Source organism: Oryzias latipes, chromosome 2 (assembly GCF_053564925.1).
Source record: "Oryzias latipes strain Hd-rR chromosome 2, Olatipes_Hd-rR_3.1".
Lineage (NCBI taxonomy): Eukaryota > Metazoa > Chordata > Actinopteri > Beloniformes > Adrianichthyidae > Oryzias > Oryzias latipes.
This window is the reverse complement of record NC_136238.1, coordinates 33,166,634-33,189,545: the sequence shown is the minus strand read 5'-3', so window position 1 is coordinate 33,189,545 and position 22,912 is coordinate 33,166,634. Positions and strand designations below refer to the sequence as shown.

The window sequence follows — 22,912 nt, the reverse complement described above, 5'->3', positions numbered from 1 at the left end:
TACAATGTAGTTACTTTACCCTTACCAACAGGTTAGCATTGTCTCATGTGGTGAGGTCAGAAGACCAAGTGTGTATGTACACTGTACGGGAAGGTAATACGTGTACATACCCAGCATTTACTACTGAAAGTACCATGTAATAGAGTGGAAATAGGGCTGACTTTCTTTTACAGTTACAGTTTCATTGTACTTAAGGGGTAAGTACCAAGTAATATTCAAGTGAACATACCCAGCATTTACTACTGAAAGTACCATGTAATAGAGTGGAAATAGGGCTGACTTTCTTTTACAGTTACAGTTTCATTGTACTTAAGGGGTAAGTACCAAGTAATATTCAAGTGAACATACCCAGCATTTACTACTGAAAGTACCATGTAATAGAGTGGAAATAGGGCTGACTTTCTTTTACAGTTACAGTTTCATTGTACTTAAGGGGTAAGTACCAAGTAATATTCAAGTGAACATACCCAGCACTTACTACTGAAAGTACCATGTAGTTGAGTGGAAATAGGGCTGACTTTCTTTTACAGTTACAGTTTCAGTGTACTTAAGGGGTAAGTACCAAGTAATATTCAAGTGAACATACCCGGTATTTAGTAATGAAAGTACCATGTAGCTGAGTGGAAATAGGGCTGACTTTCTTTTACAGTTACAGTTTCAGTGTACTTAAGGGGTAGTTTCTGTGGTAAATTCATGGTAAATACCATGAAACATGCAGCGAGTGCAGACCTAAAGGTCAAAGTACTTTATTTGTACTTACCTTGTTCTTACATGTGGTAAGTACCATAAAAGACACCTTTGCACAACATGTAAATACCCAGTAAGAATATTATAAATACCCAGTATGTACCACATAGGTATGAACCAAATAGTACCATATAAATACACAGTATGTACCATGTAAGTACAGAGTAGACACAAAAAGTACCATGTAAGTACCTAGTAAAGTCCCATAGAAAGTACCATGTAAACACACTGTAAGTACCCAGTAAATTCCATAAAAAGGTACCATGTAAGTACCCTGAAAGTACCCAGTAGTTACACTATAAGTACCATGTAAATACCACTTAAGTACACTGTAAGTACTGTACTGTAAAAGGAAGCGTTACCGGAATGTTTTCAGTCTAACTTTGAATGTAGAAACTGAATCGGCCTCTCTTACATGAGCTGGGAGCTTATTCCATAAGACAGGGGCTTGGTGACTAAACGCTCTACCTCCAACCGTACTTTTACTAATTCTAGGAACCACAAGCAGTCCTGCAATTTGCGAGCGAAGTGTTCTTATTGGATGGTAAGGGACTATGAGATCCTTAATATAGGACGGGGCCATTCCATGTAAGGCCTTATAGGTTAACAGGAGGATCTTGAACTTGATTCTAGATTCTAGAATCAAGTTCAAGATCATCACTCTTAGAAACTATATTTCTGATCTTAGTAATATTCCGCAGGTGAAAAAGGGCAGTTCTACACGCCTGAGATATGTGAGCCTTAAATGATAATTCCTGGTCAAATAAAACCCTAGGGTTTCTAACTGTGGAATTGGGGGCTATACTTATGCCATCCAGGGAGACTATCTGAGCAGACTGAGCATCTCTGAGGTTTTTAGGACCAAGTATAATGACCTCAGTTTTTTCTGGGTTCAAGAGGAGGTAATTAATTGTCATCCAGGTCTTGATGTCTCTGATGCAGGCGTTCAGTTTCTCTATATTGTCATTCTGGTCAGGTTTCATGGATAAATACAACTGCGTATCGTCGGCATAACAATGAAAATGAATGCTGTTTTCCTGATTATGTTTCCTAAGGGTAACATATAAAGCGTAAACAGGATGAGTCCTAAGACTGAACCCTGTGGGACTCCATAGTTAACTCGAGTGCACTGAGAGGAATGGCCATTTACATTAACAAACTGATACCTATCGGACAGAAAGGATTTAAACCACTGGAGAGCAGATTCTCTGATCCCTATGTCCTGCTCTAATCTATGGAGTAAAATACTGTGGTCGATAGTGTCAAAGGCTGCACTGAGGTCCAACAGGACCAGAATAGAAAGTAGTCTCTTTTCTGAGGCCAATAACAAGTCTTTAGAGACTCTAACTAGTGCAGTTTCCGTACTGTGGTGAGGTCTAAACCCCGACTGAAAGTCTTCAAAGTGGCTGTTGTCCTGTAGGTGGCAGTAAAGCTGCTCAACTACAACTCTTTCTAGGATTTTAGAAATATATCGGTCTATAGTTGGCCAAGATGCTAGGATCCAAACTGGGCTTTTTCAGAAGAGGTTTAACAACTGCATATTTAAAAGACTGTGGCACGTAACCCGTTTCCAGAGAGGTATTTATCATTGTTAATATGGAATCATTAATTAGGGGAAAAGTTTCTTTAAAAAGTCTAGTGGGAATTGGGTCTAACAGACAAGTTGAGGATTTGGAGGACGTAATAATTGAGGCTATTTCCACTTGATTCACAGCAGTAAAGCAGTCTAATGTTACAGAGGTTTCTATGGATGCCTCCATTTCTACCACTTCAGCCTGTTCTGGGCTGATAGTAGGAATAACTTGATTTAACTTATGTCTAATATTTGAGATTTTACTATCGAAAAATGTAAGAAAATCATCAGAGCTGAGAGAAAAAGGAGCATGTGGTTCTGATGAGCTCTGACTGCGAGTTAATTTAGCAATAGTGCTAAAAAGAAATCTTGTATTATTTCCATTCTCTGATATTAAGGTTGAATAGTACTGGCTTCTAGCTCTACGCAGAGCTTTTTTATAATTTAATAGGCTATGTTTCCAGATATCCAGAGACTGCTCTGAACCGGAGCGGCGCCATTCTCTTTCCAACTTACGGGTTTCTTGTTTAAGAGAACGTGTTTCAGCGTTAAACCACGGTGCTACTCGGTTTTGTCTAACGAACTTAGGTTTCAAGGGGGCAACAACATCGAGTGTACTCGATTAAGCAATGGCGGCGCGCATGAGTGCAGCGGCCTCTCATGCTCCCGGTACCAACACCGTTTACAGGACTGGTTTCGATGACTATGCTTTGCTAACAGATTCTATGGTCAGTCTCACCGATACTACCAGCGCTAAGAAGCGCATAAAATACAGCCGGACCGAAATAACGACCATAACGGACAGTCTGGACTCAAACACAACAACAGCGGGCCCTGGACTCAAGGCCTTACTGGGCAGGCTGCATCTCCTGAGGACACCGAAGTGGCGCAAGGATGTTGGCCGAACAGAGAGCAAGAGGAAGCGGTGTGCACGGACACGTAAGAGGGGCAAACGAGGCGGAGTGCTAGCCAGGCTAAAGGCTAACGCCGGCAGGCCGCCGATCCCGTCTTTGTTCCTGGCCAACGTCCGCTCCCTGGACAACAAGATGGACATGCTTCGACTGAGGCTGGGGGCTTCCAGTGAGATGAGGAACTCTGCAGTTATTTGTCTAACGGAGACCTGGCTGAAAGACAACATGCCGGACCCAGCCTTTCAGCTCGACGGACGGCTTCTGTTCCGGGCGGACCGCAACCAGCAGTCGGGGAAAACCCACGGGGGTGGACTGTGTATCTACATCCACAAAGGCTGGTGTACGAACTGCACAGTGGTGAACAGCCACTGCTCCGAGGCGATAGAGCATATGACTGTTAAATGCTGGCCACACTATCTGCCTCGTGAGTTTACGGCGGTGTTTATCATGGCTGTTTACATCCCGCCGGGCGCTAACGCTAATGCTAATGCTAACGAAGCGCTAACGGAGCAACACAATAACATCAGCTCGCTCCAGCACAGGCACCCGGAGGCTTTTTACGTGATTGCAGGGGACTTCAACCATGTAAACCTGACAGACACTCTGCCCAAGTTCCACCAGCACATCAACTTTCCAACACGCGGAAATAATATTCTGGACTGTGTCTACACCAACAAAAAAGACGCATACAGAGCTGTCCCCCATCCTCATTTGGGCTTTTCAGACCACATAGCCATCATGCTGGCCCCTGTTTACCGCCCTCTCCTCAGACGACAAGCACCAACACAGCGGACCATCACAGTGTGGCCTAGTGAGGCTGCATCAGCTCTGCAAGACTGTTTCCAGCACACAGACTGGCAGATCTTTAGGGAGGCAGCTTCGCATGAGGGGGAGGTGGACCTGGAGGATTATGCATCAGGAGTCCTCGGGTACATCAGTAAGTGCACGGAGGATGTCACCAGCACCAGGACTGTAACGGACTACCCCAACCAGAAACCCTGGCTGAACGCAGAGGTGCGGGCTCTGCTGAAACACAGGAATGCTGCGTTCCAGTCAGGTGACAAGGTGGCACTCAGAGCAGCAAGAAGGGAGCTGCATGCTGGGGTGAGGAGGGCCAAGGCCGCCTATGCTCAGAGGATTCAGGGACACTTTACGTCGAATGACCCTCGGAGTATGTGGAAGGGCATTAAGTGCATCACAGATTACAACACCAGAGATGCACAATGTCCTGAGGACCCCTCTCTACCAGACGCACTCAACCTCTTCTACTCCCGCTTTGAGGACTCCAACACCGCCCCTCCCAGCACCAAACTCACCATCCCACCTGGCGAAGAGCCTTTCAGTGTGACGCCCGCTGAGGTGAGGAGGACCCTCCAGAGGATCAACCCTCACAAAGCTGCTGGACCCGACAATATCCCTGGACGGGTGCTGAAGGACTGTGCACACCAGCTCACAGAGGTGCTGACAGACATCTTCAACACCTCCCTGATGCAGGCAGTGGTCCCCACCTGCCTGAAAACCGCCACCATCATTCCAATACCCAAATCATCCACAGTGACAGGTCTGAATGACTATCGGCCGGTTGCCCTGACACCGATAGTCATGAAATGTTTCGAAAAACTGGTCATGACCCGCATCACAGAATCCATCGACATCACCAAGGACCTGCACCAATACGCATACAGGTCACACCGATCCACAGAGGACGCCATCTCCTCTGTGGTCCACACAACCCTCACCCACCTAGAGAACAAGAACGCGTACGTTCGACTCCTCTTCGTGGACTTCACATCAGCTTTTAACACCATCATCCCGCAGACCCTCACCCAGAAACTACACACACTTGGACTGAACCCCACTCTGTGCAACTGGGTCTTGGACTTCCTGACAGACAGACCGCAGTCTGTAAAAATCCGCAACGTCTCCTCCTCCCCGATCACCCTCAGCACGGGCTCCCCCCAGGGCTGTGTGCTGAGCCCCCTCCTGTTCACCCTGCTCACGCACGACTGCACAGCGAGTCACCCCAGCTGTCTGATCGTGAAGTTTGCGGATGACACAGCTGTGGTTGGACGCATCTCCAACAACGATGAGTCTGACTACAGGCAGGAGGTGGAACATCTGGGGAGCTGGTGCAGAGACAACAACCTCTGCATCAATGGGAAGAAGACCAAGGAGATGATCGTGGATTTTAGGAAGGACAGATGCCCCCCTCCCCCCATTCACATCGGAGGGGACGCGGTGGAAGTGGTTTCCAGCTTCAGGTATCTGGGTGTGCACATCTCCAGCGACCTCACCTGGAGCACCAACACCTCCTGCCTGGTCAAGAAGGCACACCAGCGCCTTTATTTCCTGAGGAGGCTCAAGCGAGCTGGGATGGGGATCCCAGTCCTGACCTCCTTCTACAGGTGTGTGGTGGAGAGCGTCATGACCTCCTGCATCACGGTGTGGCACGGCAGCTGCTCTGCGGCAGAGAGGAAAGCTCTGCAACGAGTGACCAAAGCTGCACAGAGGACTGTGGGCTGCAGCCTGCCATCCACCACTGACATCTATACGACCAGATGCAGGAAACGGGCCTCTCGCATCCTGAAAGACCCCACCCACCCCTCACACCCTCTGTTCTCCCTGCTCCCCTCAGGCAGGAGACTGAGGAGCATAAAGAGCAGGACCACCAGACTGAGGAACAGTTTCTTTCCTGAAGCAGTCAGACTGCTTAACTCCGGTTGATCACTGCACCCCCCCCCCCTCTATGGACAACAAGCTAATTCCCAAGTGCAATATCACAGGGCTGTGCAATACTTAACATAAAATACTGTGCAATTTGAAAAATACTTCTGTGCAATACTCATCAGGAACCACACCATAACAGACTGATATTTTACTGACATTATTATTGATATATATTATTTATGTCTGAATGTAAACGGCTGGCCCGGGACCAGAGAGCCTAATTTCGTTTTATCATGATAAAATGACAATAAAGTTTCCTGATTCCTGATTCCTGATTCCTCAGGGCTTGTAAGGCATCATTAACAAAGTGGTCATTTATACTAGGACTGATGCTATGGGAGCTGGACTCAGAGTATTTTCTCAGAATGACACTAAGTACTGGCTGAACTGTGTGTTTAAACTCAGACACAGAACGGTCAGCTAAGGTTCTTCTAAGATGTTTCTTATTCACTGGTGCAGAAGGATGTTCTAATGTAAACTGGAAGGTAATCAGAAAGTGATCAGAAATGATGGGGTTAAGAGGAAGGACACTCAGCTGGCTGATCTCTTTACCATGGGTTAAAACAAGGTCCAGGGTGTGCTTATGACAGTGAGTGGGTTCATTCACACTTTGGGTGAAACCAACATCATTTAATAAAGCTGCAAAAGCCTTTCCTAGGCAGTCACTGGGGTCAACAACATGAATATTAAAATCCCCTAATATTCAGATCAGATCAGATCAGAATCTTTATTATCATTCTGCAGTGCACAATGAATTTTTTTCCAGCAACTCTCGTCCAACAATATAAAAAGGTAGAATAAAATAAAATAAGAATAAGGAGCTATATAAGGCATAAATACTTAAATACTGTACAGTAGAGTGGGGTGAATATTGCACATGAGTGGGTATTCCACATTAGAATGGATATTGCACATACAGCATGAATATTGCACACATAGTTTAAAATACAGTCAGGGCATTGTCAGCTGTGTGCTGACAGGGGTAAGTGGGTTATGTTAAGTCTGGGGGGAGGGGGCGGTTTCGTTGACCCAGTTGTGTGATGTGTGTGTGTGTGGGGGGGGGGATGGACCTCACTGCTCTTGGGAAGAAGCTGTTCCTCAGTCTGTGTGAGTTCTGATGCTCCTGTATCTCTTCCCAGAGGGAAGAGGTACAAACAGGTTATGTCCTGGGTGGGTGGGGTCTGCCGCAATACGACCAGCCTTCCGTTGGACCCGGCTGTCGTACACTGAGTTGAGTTGTGGGAGGGGTCCTCCCACAATCTCCTGTGCGGTTTTCACCACCCGGGCCAAGTCCTTCCTGTCTTGAGCGGTGCAGCTCCCGTACCACACCATAGCACTCAGACAGAGGATGCTCTCAATGGTTGCCCTGTAGAAGTTCCCCAGAAGTTGAGATGAAAGTCCTGTCCTTTTAAGCTTCCTTAGGAAGAAGAGTCTCTGCTGAGCCTTCTTCACCAGGTGGGATGTGTGCAGCGACCAGGTGAGGTCAGATGTGATGTGGATCCCCAGGAACTTGATGTGGTCCACTCGCTCCACCTCCTCCCCGTTAATGAGGAGGGGGGGGGGTGTGCCACCTTTCTAGTCCTTCTAAAATCCACAATGATCTCTTTGGTCTTGGAGGTGTTCAGGATGAGGTTGTTGTCAGCACACCATCCTGTCAGGTGCTGAACTTCCTCTCTGTAGTGAGTCTCATCATTGTTGGATATGAGACCCACTACGGTGGTGTCGTCGGCGAACTTTAAAACCAGATTTGTGGAATGAATAGCGGAGCAGTCGTGAGTGAACAGAGTGAAGAGGGCGGGGCTGAGGACACACCCCTGTGGTGTTCCTGTGCTCAGGATCAGAGTGGATGATGTTGAGTCCCCGATTCTCACCACTTGGGGCCTGTTGGTGAGAAAGTCTTTGATCCAGAGGCACAGGGAGGCAGGCAGACCCAGGTTGTGGAGCTTCAGTGTCAGCTTGTCCGGGATCACCGTGTTAAAGGCTGAACTGAAGTCCACAAATAACATCCTGACATAGGTGTCAGGATGCTCCAGGTGGGACAGGGCAGCATGCAGGGCTAATGAAACTGCGTCCTCTGTCGATCGGTTCTCCCTGTAAGCGAACTGGTGACTGTCCAGAGTAGCAGGGATGATGTCCTTGATGTGGTTCAGGATGATCCTCTCAAAGCACTTCATGATCACCGGTGTCAGAGCGACCGGCGGTAATCATTGAGGCATGAGACAGAGGATTTTTTTGGCACCGGCACGATGATTGAGGACTTGAGGCACACAGGAACTGAGGTGAGCTGCAGGGACCAATTGAAGATGTCCAGGAAAACTCCAGCCAGCTGATGTGTGCACAGCTTCAGAACCCGACCTGACACCTTATCTGGTCCTGCGGCTTTGCTGGTGTCGATCCTCCTCAGAGTGGAGCTCACCTGATGTAGCTGCAGGACGAGAGGCTGGGACTGCTCCTCCAGCTGTAATAGAGGACCAGAGTCCCTGCTGCTGCCGGGGGTCTCGAAGCGTGCAAAGAAGGTGTTTAGAGTGTCAGGCAGGGTGGGGTCATGAGTGGTCTGCTGCATGCTGCTCCTGTGGTCTGTGATGGTTCTGATGCCTCTCCACATCTCCCGCGGGTTATTAGCAAAGTGCTGTTCCACCCGTTGTCTGTGTCTGCGTTTGGCCTGGTTGATGCCCCTCCTCAGCTCTGTCCGGGCTCTGCTGTAGGCCAGCCTGTCACCTGACCTGTAGGCTGTATCCCGAGCTTTGAGCAAAGACCGTACTGTTCCATCAAACCATGGTTTCTGGTTTGGGTAGACTTTGATGGACTTTGTGGGCAGAACAGCATCGGTGCAAAACTGCACATAGCTCAGGACGGATGTTGTGTAGGCCTCCAGGTCTGAGCCATCTTTAAACACCTCCCAGTCAGTGAGTTCAAAACAGTCCTGTATTGCAGAAGAAGCCTCTTCGGTCCATACCTGAACTGTTTTGATGGTTGGTTTGGTCCTGCAGATCAGAGGTCTGTATGTGGGGGTTAGCTCCACAGATATGTGATCTGACATGCCCAGGTGAGGAGCTGCTGCAGCCTTGTATGCACCTGGGATGTTGCAGTAAACTTGATCCAGTGTGTTGTTGTCTCTGGTTTGGAAAGTGAATAAACTTCTGAAATTTGGGGAGCACTGCTTTGAGTTCCACATGATTGAAGTCTCCTGCCACGATCACAGCTGCTTCTCAGTTGGATTTCATCTGCCTAGTGATCAGACAGTAGAGCTCCTCTAGCGCTAGTTTAGCGTTAGCTTGAGGTGGGATGTAAACAGCTATGATCAGGATAGAGCAGAACTCCCTCGCCGTTCGAAATGGTCTGCATTTCACCGCCAGGTATTCCAGATCGGGTGTGCAGTGCGTTCCGATGATGTGTGTGGCTGCACACCAGGAGTTGTGAATGTAAAGCGCCAGTCTGCCGCCTCTGCCCTTACCGGAGTCTGCAGTCCGATCCGCGCGGAACAAAGAACGGTCCGCTAGCTCCACCGCGGCGTTAGGTGTGTTATTGTCCAGCCAGGTTTCTGTTATGATGGCCACACAGCTGTCCATCCGCCGCGAGACGATCCGTAGCCGAAACTCATCCAGTTTGTTGACGAGCGATCTTACGTTAGCGAGGAAGAGACTGGGGAGAGCTGGTCGATGCGGGTTAGCATGTAGCCTGGCGCGTGCTCCGCTTCTCCTCCCCCGCTTTTGTTTACGGTATCTTCTCCGTCTCCTTGGCCACAGGGGGGGTATGGTTAAGGTCGTGGCAGTCCGTTGGATCTCGGGTGGTATAAAGTCCGACTTTGGGGGAGTATTAAATTGACAATTACAACTAATTTGAAGTAGTTCCGTCCTGCTGTACTGAGTAAACGCTTCCAGTGTCTGTAGCACCAACAAAAACATGAAAAAAACAAACAAAAACAGAGAGCGCTGTGCCGCTGCGTGTGCACGCGCCGCCGCCATCTTGGCAAGTATTATAGTTTGATCAGAATCTAAGACAATAGTCCATAGGAAGTCGGAAAACTCAGTTAAAAATTCTGAATGTGGGCCGGGGGGGCGATAAATAATTATGAATAAAACAGGTTTTCGAGTCTTCCTGTTTGGGTGATTTATAGACAATATGATGTTTTCAAATGAATTATAAGCATTTTTAACTTTAGGGTTGAGAAGTAAGCTAGACAGTGATATTACTGCCAAACCACCTCCTTCCCTGAAATCCTGTATTTCTGATAGTTAGCATAAGTGGGGGGGGGGGGGGGGGGGGGGGTTGCTTCATTCAATCTAACATAGTCATCCTGTTGGAGCCAAGTTTCTGTTAAGGCTAGAAGACTGAGGTTATCATTAATTAACTCATTGACTAAGAGGGACTTAGAGGAAATGGATCGAATGTTTAATAAACCACATTTAATGACATCATAATTCTGCTTGTGGGTTCAACAAGGTTTAAAAATGGAAACCATTATTTTAACTGATTATCCTTCATTTGAGCATCATTCCTTCCTGTTCAGCAATCCACCTATTTTAGCAGTGACTGTTTACAGACCACCAAGTCCTCCCTCTGGTTTTTTACAAGATTTTTCTGAACTTTTATCTGTCATTCTTCTGAGGCACAATAGGATTTTAATAACTGGAGATTTTAACATTCATATTGACAACACGAATGATCCTTTTGCCTCTGAATTTTTAAATCTTTTAAATAGTATGGATTTTACCCAGCATGTGGCACAGCCGACTCACAATAGAGGACACACCCTGGACTTGGTCATAACCTACGGCCTGTCTGCTGGTGTGTCCTCTGTTGTTGACTTGGCTGTGTCAGATCATTATTGTGTGTTTTTTAAGGTGACTGGTTTTATCCAGCAAGAGGCCTCAGTGAGAACTGTGATGAAGCGATATATAACTCCTGAAGTGGCAGAACATTTTATTGACATTTTAAAACAAAATCCTGCTCAGATTTTACCTTTGTCCTGCGATTCTCTGACTGATGATTTTAACGACAGACTTAAGTCTGCCATTGATTCAGCCGCTCCAATGAAAACAAAAATCTTGACACATAAACCGAAGATGCCTTGGAGAAACGGTGATATTTTAAATCTGAAGAGAATTTGTAGGAGAGCAGAGAGAAAATTTAGAAAAACGAATTTAACAGTCGACTATGACTTTTTAAAAGATCAACTAAAAACCTACAACCACGCTGTTAAACAGGCAAGGACACTTTATTTTTCAAATCTCATCTCAAACAATAAACACAACCCCCGGTTTCTTTTTAAGACTATTGATTTTTTATTAAACAAAGATTTTAATAAATCTATCATGCCTCACTCACAAACTGCATGTGAGGACTTTGCTGACCACTTCAGGAGTAAAGTCAATGCTATTAGATCTAACCTTCAACCGGTACATAACATTAATCCTAGCAGGTCAGTGGCATTGTCTTTACCTGAGGAAACACTGGAGAGTTTTGTCCTGGTTGATGCAGAGATGCTTGGTCGAGTTTTTTCCCAAGCAAACACTACAACCTGCCTTTTAGACCATATTCCCACTTCTCTTTTTAAAACATTTTATAAATTCTTTGAGTCAGAGATTTTAAACATAGCTAACTGCTCTCTTCAGACGGGGGTCTTCCTCTCTGCCTGTAAGACGGCGGTGGTGAGTCCCCTTCTGAAGAAGAGTAACTTGGACCCAAAGATCATGGACAATTACAGACCTGTATCCAACTTACCATTTTTAGGAAAACTTATTGAAAAACTTGTTTTTATTCAATTACATGATTTTTTAAGTGAACATAATGTTCTTGAAAGGTGTCAATCTGGTTTTAGGACAAATCACAGTACTGAGACGGCCCTTTTAAAAATTTTAAATGATCTCAGACATAATTATGACTCGCAGAAACTTTCTGTTCTGGTGCTGCTGGATCTGAGTGCCGCCTTTGATACAGTGGATCACCAGATTTTAATTGACAGACTTAGGAGTCGGGTCGGCCTCTCAGGAACTGCTCTTAACTGGTTTCGCTCCTATCTCACAGATAGACACTTTTTTTGTAAGTATGGATACTCGTTCCTCAGGAGTCCATGAAATAAGTTGTGGGGTTCCCCAGGGTTCAATCTTGGGTCCAATACTTTTTAACTTGTATATGTTGCCTCTTGGGGATGTCATCAGGAGACACGGCGTTGACTTTCACAGCTATGCTGATGATACACAGCTCTACATCGCCGTGTCTCCTGATGACCTTGAACCTGTCAACACTCTTTTAAACTGCATTTTAGATATAGAGCTGTGGATGGCAGAAAACTTCTTGCAGCTCTACCAGGACAAAACTGAAGTTTTAATCATTGGTCCTGAAGACAAGACAGAGATGATTTTACCCAAACTTAGGAATTTTAAGTCTTCTCAGTGTGTGAGAAACCTGGGCGTACTTTTTGACTCTGAGCTGAATTTTATCCCTCACATCAGAAACATTGTGAAAATAGGATTTTATCATCTCAAAAACATTGCCAGAGTCCGCCCGTTCCTCTCTCTTGCCAGCACAGAGGTGCTAATGCATGCTTTTATTTTTAGTCGTTTAGATTACTGTAATGCCCTGCTCTCTGGTTTACCCAAAAAGTCGATCTCAAATCTACAACTTCTACAGAACTCAGCGGCACGAGTTCTGACGAGGACCAGGGGGCGGGAACACATTACACCGGTTTTAAAATCGCTGCATTGGCTCCCTGTGCGGTTCAGGATTGATTTTAAAATTCTTTTAATGGTTTATAAATGTTTTTATGGTCTTGGGCCTTCTTATTTAAATGATATTATTTTAAAATACGAACCCTCGCGGACCCTGAGGTCCTCTGGCACTGGCCTCTTAGTTGTGCCTAAGATGAGGACCAAGACACATGGTGAGGCTTCATTCTGCCATTATGGTCCTCGCCTGTGGAACGGCCTGCCAGAGAACCTCAGGGCCGCAGAGACTGTAGAGGTTTTTAAGAAGAGGCTCAAGACCCACCTTTTTAGTCTGGCTTTTATATGACTTTGATCATTCCTTATGTCTTTTATTATTCATCTATTTATTAATTGAGGTATTTATTTACATATTTAATTATTTATTTTCTTGTAAGGACTATTATTATCTTTGTTTCTAATATGCAATTCTTTTTATTGTCATTTTACCAATGATTCTTAGGTTATGTTTTAATCACTGACGTTTTTATTTTTTTTATTTTTTAATTACTAACATTCTTATATCTTATTTTATTTTTTATCTTTTTCTATTTTTATTGTTGTTATTTTATGATCATTTTTATTTTTTATTCTGATGTTTTTTTTACTCCAGTGTTTCCTCTTGGGGATCCATCGTTCTTGGGCACCACCAGCTTGACCTGTAGGGCATGCCGTTGCTGTGGTGCCCGTTCTGGTTGGGCGGGCTGGGGTCCCACTCTGTGGTCTAATAGCCATGGATGGGGCCCTGGGCTGCCCTGTGTTGGGCGGGCGCTGCGGTAATGGCCCCTGTGGTCCGGCTGGGCCTTGGAATGAATGGATCCCCATGATATCGTTTCCTCGCAGCAGTACCAAGCCAGACCTTCTTCAACTGCAGTTCTTTTTCTGTTCACGGTTCTACTGGGGTAACTGGGTGGGTGGGGGTGGGGGCGGGGGGTGGTGAGGGAGGGGTACCTTCTTTGTGTGATTGTCCTTTGTTTTCTGTTTTTAATAACTTTCACTTTTTATGACTGTTTTATCTGTTTTTATGTTAAGCGCTTTGTGTTTTTAACCAAAATGAAAGGCGCTATATAAATAAATAAAGTTTGAGTTTGAGTTTGAGTTCTGCTGTCTGTCACTGTAAGGTTTCTATGATGCGCTCCTTTCATTTGTCTTTCAGCACATAAGCTAAAGCTAGGACCTGCTTGACTTTCCCTGCATGGCTTTTGCACCAGCACTAACCCTAAGGGAGGCTCAGAGGAGCGTTTTACACTGCTGCTCTGCGCCCGGGTCTCGTCTCTGGGTTGTCAGGTTGACAGACTAAGGCTAGCAGAAATGTTTCTAGAAAGAAGAGTGGCACCGTCCCGAGTAGGATGGACGCTGTCTCTCCGCATGAGACCGGGCTTCCCCCAAAATGCGCTCCAGTTATCCACAAAACCAACGCCGTTTTCTGGGCACCATCTAGAAAGCCAGCGGTTAAATGATGAAAAGCGGCTGTACATTTCATCATTGACGAACCGAAACGGTTGTTCTCTATCTGCTACCGTGCGGGTGTTGGGGGGTCCTAGCTGCCGCGGCTGCTGCGGCATGGGTCTTTGTGTGGGGATGACTGGGCACACTCCCTCCTTCTTTTTACATTCCATCATCCTTTTTAGAAGAACATAGATACTCACTTGAGCACAGGTGTTAGCTCACCTTTGCACAAATAGTGTGTGATTGAATGAAATATTTCACACTAGTTGGTTTGAAGGCATAAGTATGCATGTCGGAACACTATCTGTATTGTGTACATGTTGACATGTGAACATTTTTGGCAGGTATGTTTATAACATTTGAGTGTGTGTGTGTGGACATGCCCTGCCCCTTCTAGATTGGTATTACATCTGAACCTTACTGTAATGATAGACATCCAGCAACTTGTTGCTTTATGCAGCTTCATGGTTTTACCCCCCCCCCCCCCCCCCCCCACACACACACACACACAATCATCACCCTCCTATTCCCCCCCACTATCCCCTCACTCTAATATCCCTCTTCCCTCCTTTCCTTTTCCGTCCAGTCCAACACAAAAGATTTTCAAATATAATTAAAATAAATAAAGTTTGGCCTCGATTTCGATTACAAAAGGGGTTTATTCAGACATACCTCTGGTTTGTCAGAAGATTTATAACCCCTGTTGTTAAAGTAAAATATGTCCAACACAAGAGGCCTTCAGTTCTCATCTGTTTTCCCAGCTGTTGGACAGGACAAGTAAAAAAAATAAATAAATAAATAAATAAAAGAAATTGGAAATATTTCAGTTAATGATTTCAGTTTTTGTCTGTTTTGGACTTTTCAATGTGTTTTTCTTTAATTTAGTTGTACTTGTACCTGGTCGGCCATTTTAGTTTTGAATTCATTCTTTTATTTCATTCATTGTTTTTCCTCCTCTGATTTATACTGAATTGATTAATGCTAATGCTAAATATGATTAAAAGTGCACTTTATTTTTGAAACATTTTTGAAACACATTGAAACCCATTGACTTATAGGCCTGAATTTTGAAAGTAGGTTTCTACAAATTCTGTTAGGACCTTATTTGATTTTTTTTTCTTACAATTATGACATACAGTTGACTACTGTACTTGTTGTAACTAATGTATGTAGTAAATAGTATGTGTTGTCTAATCTATAATTTGTTTGACCTTATTTAGGAGAGATTTTTTCCACCCCCACTTCTATCCCTGATTGGAACAACTTTTGATCTGCACCATACAGCAATGGTGCATGGTGAGCTACTCACGAACTGACAAAGAGAACTTGATTAACGAACTTATGAAAAAGGAAATTTGACGAAGACGCCATACCCATAGGAAAAAGGAACTTTGAAAACCAAAGACTAAAAAAATATCTTTGTGGATATCCATTCTCCACCGTCTCAACTTGTTGTTTTATTTGTTTTCTTTGTGTTTTAATAAAGTCAGTAGATTTCTTTATCCCTGTGTTGCGTTTTCTATCCACAAACTCTGAGCTGTAGGTCAGAGCAAGCCAAGCAAGGGTTACACCATCAACAACATTTTCTCTGGATTTCCAAAGACTTTCTCTCTGAGCAGTTGCTGCTGAAAGACATTGTTTCTGCATCTGAGACGTTTGACAACGTGGCAGAAAAGTGATGTCACAGACAGGCTAAAACTAACAAAAAAAGCTGTCTGTGTAACATAGCAGTGTCATGGAAAAGCTCATGACACTGCTATGTGACACTCACATTGGATTTCCTCCACTGCTGGATTCAACACAGTTGTGTCTTTAGTGAATGGAAATGTCTAATATTCAGTCAGTGAACTTTAAATGACACTTCTTTTTGGTTCATGTCCATCAGTTGTTTGCAACTTTTCATGTGACCTTTTCATTGTGTTCATGAAACGTTGTACTCTATTTTAAATGCCCTTTTGTTGTCTTTTTGGGTTTCAGAATTTTTTACTATTCAGAAAACTTTTCTGACTACAAAGTGTCATTTTTTTAAGTGACAGTTTTTCATTTCAAGTGATAAATAAATCTGCAGTCATTTCTGGTTTTCAGTGACTGAATGATGCACCGACCAAAGAACACTTTGTGTGTTTTTGTTGTACTAGTGACATTAAAAGGAAGGGTCTGATCTAGATTCAATATTTAAAAATCTTTTCAAACTATTTTCTTCAAATAGATTTGATGTAGAATCCTTTGGTTTTCTGAAAACTGGAAGCTGAAAACTAATTTGGACGCCATCTTGAACTTTCTACAGGCCAATCTGGGAACATTTTTTTCTGACATGAAATGGATCCGTGTTCTAAAATAGGTTGGACATCCTAATTTACAAGGTCCTGATTTAAACAAATCAGTTTCTATCAATCATCAGAACAATCAATTCAATTGATGAACAAAACCTGAAACAATCATCAGTTTGTTTCAAACACGACTGTAAACAGAAAATCTACCAGTGAAACATCAAAAAGTTCTTCACCTGTACCGTTCTTCTCATCCTTCAGGGAGTTCAGCTTCTTTACTGACCTCAAAGTTTGCAGTCTGCAGTCTGGACTCTCCAGAAAACCATACAGATGAAGAACTCCTGAATCCTGCAGGTCATTCCAGCTCAGGTCCAGTTCTGTCAGATTAGATGGGTTTTTCTTCAGAGCTGAGGCCAGAACTTCACAACTGATGTCTGACGAACTGCACCACTCCAGCCTAAATCAGACAGAAAAGTGTGTTCAGGAGCAGTGATGCAGCTGGAGGTCCAGGAACTTGGTCCATTCAGTCAGGTGGGACCCGCCCTGATGACAGACTGACAGTTGAAATTTTCACTGTTTGCTCATTTCTTTTGGATTTGGACCCAAAAACATGATCATGAATGAAAATGCAATAGATTAGAAATTACTTGAAATGAAGTTAAAACAGACGAGGAACTGAAATGTCATTTATCATCATGAATTATTTATGACTAAATATTTACAATCCAATAGATTTATAGCTTTCATTTAAAAAATGTCTGATTTCCAAAAATAAAGACACACAGGCTGTGTCAAAATTCCCGCCCTAACCCCTAACTCCTTGTTAGGGAGGACTGTGAGGATGGAGGACTGTGTCACTGATTCAGGGTAGGAGTTTAACAGGAAACAAGATGGGGGGGCGCGGTCAGGACACAGGGAGGAGGAGTGGTATTTCTGCCACAACGTTGCAAACAAAACAAGTTGCAAGTTGCAAGCAGCATCGTATAGCCCTCAGACGCAACCCGCCTCGCACACCGAACTGGGCCCTCACCACCCACCTTTGATCAAGGCTAGACAAAACAGCATATTCTAATGATGCTAATTAATTAGCTATGCAATGCTTACATGCCTAAAAGTGCTAGCATTGCGATCAGCATCAACTCTCTCAGAAAAACACATTGTTCAAAATGCTAAATATGCTAACTATGCTAATGCGGTGAATGGTAAATGGTGTATACTTACAGCGGGGAAAATAAGTATTGAACACGTCAACATTTCTCTCAAAAAACACATTTCTAATCGAGCTATTGACACGAAATGTTCACCAGATGTCGGGATCAACCCAAGTAATGCACACATAGAAAGAAATCCAAACATTTATGTCCATAAATGAAGTTATGTGTAATAAAGTGAAATGGCACAGGGAATAAGTATTGAACACATGAAGAAAAGGAGGGGTAAAAAGGTCTGGCAAGCCAAGAAAGCAGCTGGAGTTTGTCAGTATTCAGAAGGTTAACCTGCCCCCTATTAGTGCAAAGTAATATCAGCTGGTATAGTCCTGATTGATGCCTTTTAAAAAGGTTTCTCACCAGCAAGGTATTAGACAAGAAGCATTGCATGATGGGTACAAGCAAAGAGCTGTCCAAAGACCTACGCAACCTTATTGTTGCAAAACACACTGAAGGCATTGGTTACAGGCGCATTTCTAAACTTCTGAAAGTTCCAGTGAGTACCATTGGGGCCATCATCCGGAAGTGGAAAGAACATAGCATTACCATAAACCTGCCATGGCCAGGTGCTCCTCGCAAGATTTCCGACAGAGGAGTCAGAACAATCATCAGAAGGGTTCTCCAACAGCCCAGGACCAGTCGTGGAGAGCTTCAGAAAGACCTGGAATCAGCAGGTACCGTTGTTTCAAAGAAAACAATAAGTAATGCACTCAACCACCATGGCCTCCATGCACGCCCACCACGCAAGACTCCATTTTTGAAGAAGAAGCATGTTGAAGCTCGTTTGGAGTTTGCGACACAACATTTGGATAAACCCATGACATTCTGGGAGAAGATACTCTGGTCAGATGAGACCAAAATTTAACTCTTCGGATGTCATAAGACACAAGATGTTTGGAGGAAAAATGGCATTGCACATCACCCCGAAAACACCATACCAACAGTCAAGTTTGGAGGTGGGAGCATCATGGTGTGGGGCTGTTTTTCAGCATGTGGTACTGGTAGACTTCATATCATTGAAGGAATAATGAATGGAGAAGGGTATCGAGACATTCTTAAACAGAATCTGCTGTCATCCGCCAGGCTGCTGAAGATGAAAAAGGGTGGATCTTTCAGCAAGACAACAATCCCAAGCACACAGCCAAGGTAACACTCAACTGGTTGAAGAAAGAGAAAGTATAGCTGCTAGAATGGCCCAGTCAATCACCAGACTTGAATCCAATTGAAAATCTTTAGAAAGAACTGAAGATCCGGGTTCACAGAAGAGACCCCCGGAACCTTGAAGATTTGAAGGCAGTTTGTGTGGATGAATGGGCCAAAATCACACCTGAGCAATGTATTCGACTGGTTTCTCCATACAGGAGGCGTCTTGAGGCTGTAATCACCAACAAAGGCTTTTTCACTAAGTATTAAATAAATTTCAGTAAGCGTGTTCAATACTTATTCACTGTGCCATTTCACTTTATTACACATAACTTCATTTATGGACATAAATGTTTGGATTTCTTTCTATGTGTGCATTACTTGGATTGATGCCGACATCTGGTGAAAATTTCATGTCAATAGCTCGATTAGAAATGTGTTTTTTGAGAGAAATGTTGACGTGTTCAATACTTATTTTCCCCGCTGTAGATTCAATATTTAAAGATCTTTTCAAACTATTTTCTTTAATTAGATTTGATGTAGAATCCTTTGAATGTTTTTCTGACAACTGGAAGCTGAAAACAAATTTTGATGCCAACTTGAACTTTCCAAAGGCCGATCTGTGAAATTTTTTTCTGACATGAAACGGATCCGTGTTCTAAAATAGGTTGGACATCCTGATGTACAAGCTCCTGATTGAAACAGATCAGTTTCTATCAATCATCAGAAAAATCAGTTAAATTGATGAAGAAAATCTGAACTAATCATGACGGCTTTAGACAGAAAATCTTCCAGGGAAACATCAGAAGGTTCCTCACCTGATCCGTTCTTCTAATCCTTCAGGGAGTTCAGCTTCTTTACCCCTTGTGCTATCTTAAGCACTTTAACTTTGTGAGTTGGGTCATCTAGACCCACTAGACAGTGCGCTGAACCTTTTTTCTTCAATGATTTGAGATCTTCACTGGTGTCCATGGATTACATGAAATCTTTCCACCTTTGTCCACTTTTGTCATGGTAGGGAGAACACGTCAATGTAAGGGTGGGGTCATCTAAGATAGCACAAGGGTTACTGACCTCAGAGTCTGCAGTCTGCAGTCTGGACTCTCCAGAAAACCACACAGATGAAGAATTCCTGAATCCTGCAGGTTCTTGTTCCCGCTCAGGTCCAGGTCTGTCAGATTGGATGGGTTTTTCTTCAGAGCAGAGACCAGAACTTCACAGCTGATCTTTGACAAACTGCACCAATACAACCTGCAATCAGATAGAAAAGTGTGTTCAGGAGCAGTGATGCAGCTGGAGGTCCAGGAACTTGGTCCATTCAGTCAGGTGGGACCCACCCTGATGACTAGGGATGGGTATCGTTAAGGTTTTAACGGTACTACTACTCTTATCGATACTGCTTATCGATCCGGTATTTTAAAGATACTCTTATCGATACTTTAAGTGGACGAAAAATAAATAAATAAATAACACATTAAGAACATAAAGTGTTTTATTTCCTTATTTTGTAACAACATTGTTTTTTAACAAAACATTTTACTTTTATACATAAGAATGTTCCAGACAGGATATTTATTTAATTATTTAAACTAATTATTTTTATTCTTTATAAGCGTGATGTTTCCTTTGATCTTTTGTCCATTCCAACATTTAATAGACTTCTGTCTGTCAAACCCCCAGAGTTAAGTTAAGTGAGATGATGGAAACAAATTCACTTTGACACAGACTTCTGTTTCTTTATTATTTTTTAAATCCAGTAAACCCAATAAATTATATTAATTTTATGGATGAAGAATATAATTAGTTTAAGTAGCAGCTGTTAGTTTGTTGGGGGTCCCGAAACCATAAGCGGTGAGTCCAAGGCCCGCCTTTGTACCAGTGCGTTGTTTGCTTAGCGTACACCCCCCCCACTCCCTGCGCGTGCGCAGCGTGTTCACAGACAGCGCAGCATACGGTCATCGTAGCAGCGAGGTGACAGGATGGTAGGAACTCCTTTACACGGAAATGGGTGTTCTTAGTATATAGGGGGGATAAAAGGATTTTTTTCAGGGGTCGCTCACGTCTCCCCTAGGAGATCACCACTGTCTATGTGCGCGCTTCCTTGCCTTGTGTGTGTGCGCGGCGCGTACTGTCTGAACAGCCCCGCCCCCCGTGCAAACAAATAGCCAGACAGACCTGCCCTGTTCACATCATAACATCATAATTAATTAAAGGAAAATTGACTGAATTGATGAGTTAAATATGGCAGATAACATTTATATTTTGTGGGACAGAAAAAAAGCGACTTCTCCAGTACCAATAGCAGAACCGAGGATGTCAGACCTTAACGATACTGCGGTCTTGAAGAATGTGGCCCCGGGGCTCATTCAATACCGGGACTCGAAACCCATCACTACTGATGACAGACTGACAGATGACATTTTCACTGTTTGCTCATTTCTTTTGGGTTTGGACCCAAAAACATGATCATGAATGAAAATGCAACAGATTAGAAATGACTTGAAATGAAGTTAAAACAGATGAGGAATTGAAATGTAATTTTTCATCAATTATTCATGACTAAATATTTAAATCCAATAGATTTTGCTTTGATTTAAAGCTTTGATTTAAAAAATGTCAGATTAAATAAGCGACCTGTCGCTATTTCAGGCAGGCACACTCGGCAGTGTTACTTCCCTAAGACGGTTCAGTCAATTAACTCACCTGCTCAGGGTCCTATTTAAGCCCAGGTGCGCAGTTGTTCATTCTTTTTCTTACCTTCAGCGCTCATTCTTGGCCGGTTCTCCATGCTTGCTGTTCTCTTTCATGGTGACCCTCCCCTCGTTCTTGTCGGATTGTCAGAACCCCCTTCTTATGGGGGGGGCGTCCGTCTCCTCCTTTACACAGCGGCACCGCGTTCTTCACCGGTTCTCCATGCTCGCTGTTCTCTTTCTGCGTCATGATACTCTACCCCCGTTCTTTTCGGATTGTTGGATCCCCGTTTTGTTGGATCTTACGGGGGGGGCGTCCGTTTCCCCGCGTCTGCCCTTCTTTTTTTCAGCTGCCGGCCCCGGCGCGTCTTTGGAGCTGCGGTTCTCGAGTCTTCCGGAGCGTGTCTGCGGAGAAGCGTCCTGCAGCATTTGTGTTGTCAGTGGCAATCGTTCGGGTGATGTATCAGCCTTATTGAGTGCCGTGATCGCCGGAATGTTTGGTGAGTGACGTGTTATCTTTCGTGCTTCTGTGCTGTGTTTTCTTCCGGTTTCCATTTCCTGCTCGACGTGGTCATCGGTGACGTCACGCCCCTAAGGACCCTGGGACTTGCAGTTCTTTATCAAGTCACGGTGCGTTTCTTCAAACCCTGGTCCGGTTTCTGCTGTGTGGGCCATCATTCAGTGCTGGCTTTGTCGTGGTGGCTCTTTGTTTTGCTTCTTTTCTGTTGAAACTGTGCGCATTTGTTAAGTTTAACCTGCATTTGGATTGGTCAGTTTATGGACATGTCTCTCTGGTGAGAGAGCCGGAAACGAGAAGAGCGTTCCCCTGGCCTTCTGGGAACTAAATTCTGCCCTGTTGTGTGTGTCAGTTTGTGCGTGGCCCTGACTTCTCAAACTCACTGATGTTTTGATGTGTTTTCTCTGGTTGTTTTAGGGATTTATCGTTGGGTTGTGGGGGTTCGTGATGGGCTCTTCCCAGTGCCCCATTTTTTCTGTTTTGAGTCAGCCCTGAGCTGGCCATTCGGACGTTCAGGTTTGACGCGATTGTGTGGGAACTGTCGGCGCCTTGGTTCCTCCATTTTTGCATCAGCGGCCTTTTCCTTCTGGTTTTGGTTTGCTCTTAGCTGCCTATGCTGTCCCTATCATTTGTTCCACCGAATGCTGTGCATAGCTGGGAGAGGCTGGTACTCTGTCAGTTTCTTTCGGCTGCCGTATCTGTCATGTTTTTGACGATTTTCCTCCGACCACGATATGTGGCTGGGGATAACTGTTATCGCTGATGTTCTCACTGTCTTGCCTCTCTATGCCTCCCAGTGGCGTCTCTTGGCATTCAACTGGCGCTCGAAGTGTTTATCGGTTTACCTTTCAGCTGTTGTGGCAGTCCTTATAATTTTGACTATTATCAGAAGCCCTGTACTGGACTATGGGCTATGGGCTCCCTCTCATTTTTGCGTGTTATTGATGATTTCTCTGTGGTCAATTTTCCTATG

At 44.3% G+C, this 22,912-nt stretch overlaps 1 long non-coding RNA gene across 1 annotated transcript in view; it reads right to left on the bottom strand.

The window, feature by feature from the left end:
- The window catches only part of LOC144988226 (uncharacterized), a 237,683-nt gene that overhangs the window by 12,599 nt on the left and 202,172 nt on the right, over window positions 1-22,912 (bottom strand). The window lies entirely within an intron of this gene.